Below are 1,774 nucleotides of genomic sequence, written 5' to 3'. Positions count from 1 at the left end.
CTTCATGATTGCTCCTAGATACTGAGCAACTTGCTCTTTAGTAACAACTTCATCTTCTTCAGAGGAAGAATACTCATTAGAGCTCAAGAATGGTAATAGAAAGTTCAGTGGAATCTCTATGGTCTCTAGATAAGCCTCAGATTCCTTGGGTTCCTCATGAGGGAACTCCCTTGTGGTCAGTAGACGTCCCATGAGGTCTTTCTCACTGGGAATCACTGCCTTTCCCTCCTCTACAGGTTCGGCCATGTTGGACGTATAGATGGCCTTGCACTATCTTTTTGGATTCCCTTCTGTATTGCTTGGGAGAGTGCTAGCAGGAGTTTCAGTAACTCTTTTACTCAGCTAACCCACTTGTGCCTCCAAATTTGTGATGGAGGACCGTGCCTCAGTCATAAAACTGAGAGCGGCCTTGGATAGATCAAAGACTTTATTTGCTAAGCCAGAGAGGCTTTACTCAGAATTCTCTGTCTGTTACTGGGAAGATGATGGAAAAGGTTTGCTATTGCCAAACCTATTTCGCCCACCATTATTGTTATTGAAGCCTTGTTGAAGCTTTTGTTGATCCTTCCATGGGAAATTTGGGTGATTCTTCCATGAAGGATTATAGGTGTTTCCATAAGATTCTCCCATGTAATTCACCTCTTCCATTGCAGGATTCTTAGGGTCATAAGCTTCTCCTTCAGAGGAGGCATCTTTAGCTTGCAATCCAGTCAAACTCTGAGAAACCATATTGACTTACTAAGTCAATATTTTGTTCTGAGCTAATATGGCATTCATAGTATCAATATCAAGAACTCCTTTCTTTTGAGTCACTCCATTATTCACAGGATTTCTTTCAGAAGTGTACATAAACTGGTTATTTGCAACCATCTCAATGAGTTCCTGGGCTTCTGCAGGCGTTTTCAGATGAAGAGATTCACCAGCAGAGTGGTCCAATGACATCTTGGATAACTCAGACAGACCATGTCAGAAGGACACCTTTTGGTTAATTGCTTAGATCTTTCCCAAGCTTCATAGAGGGATTCACCTTCCTTTTGTCTGAAGGTTTGAACATCCACTCTGAGCTTACTCATCTTTTGAGGTGGAAATAATTTGGTCAAGAAAGCATTTGACCAGCTTGTCCCAAGAGTTCAGCCTTTCTCTAGGTTGTGATCCAACCATGTCCTAGATTTGTCTCTTATAGCAAAGGGGAAAAGCATAAGTCTGTAGACCTCGGGATCAACCCCATTGGTCTTAATAGTATCACAGATCTGCAAGAATTCAGATAAGAACTGATGATGATCTTTTGATGAAAGTCCATGAAACTTGCAGTTCTGCTGCATTTGAGAAACTAATTGAGGCTTAAGCTCAAAGTTGTTTGCTCCAATAGCAGGAATTGAGATGCTTCTTCCATAGAAGTTGGAAGTTGGTGCAGCATAGTCACCAAACATCTTCCTTGTATTGTTGGCATTGTTGTTATTTTTGGCTGCCATGTTTTCTTCTTTTTCAAAAATTTCTGTCGGGTCCTCTCTAGAGATTTGTGCTTTAGCTTCTCTTAGCTTCCTCTTCAGAGTCCTTTCAGGTTCAGGATCGACTTCAACAAGAATATCTTTATCCTTGTTCCTGCTCATGTAAAAAAGAAGAGAATAGAAAATAAGAGGAATCCTCTATGTCACAGTATAGAGATTCTTTTATGTGAGTAGAAGAAGAGAATAGAGAAGAATGAGGTAGAAAAAATAAAGAGAATTCGAACACAGAGAGGGAGAGAGGGTTCGAATTTTAAGAAGGAGAGAAC

At 40.6% G+C, this 1,774-nt stretch overlaps 1 non-coding gene across 1 annotated transcript; it reads left to right on the top strand.

The window, feature by feature from the left end:
- The first annotated feature begins 958 nt into the window (after nt 1-958).
- On the top strand, nt 959-1,067 carry LOC127741915 (small nucleolar RNA R71). The gene has a single exon (XR_008003103.1). It is a non-coding gene; the product is annotated as a small nucleolar RNA R71 (small nucleolar RNA).
- Nucleotides 1,068-1,774: the final 707 nt, after the last annotated feature.

The sequence above is a fragment of the Arachis duranensis genome, chromosome 9 (assembly GCF_000817695.3).
Source record: "Arachis duranensis cultivar V14167 chromosome 9, aradu.V14167.gnm2.J7QH, whole genome shotgun sequence".
Lineage (NCBI taxonomy): Eukaryota > Viridiplantae > Streptophyta > Magnoliopsida > Fabales > Fabaceae > Arachis > Arachis duranensis.
The sequence above is the reverse complement of the archived record's forward strand: the minus strand, read 5'-3'. Positions and strand labels throughout refer to the sequence as shown.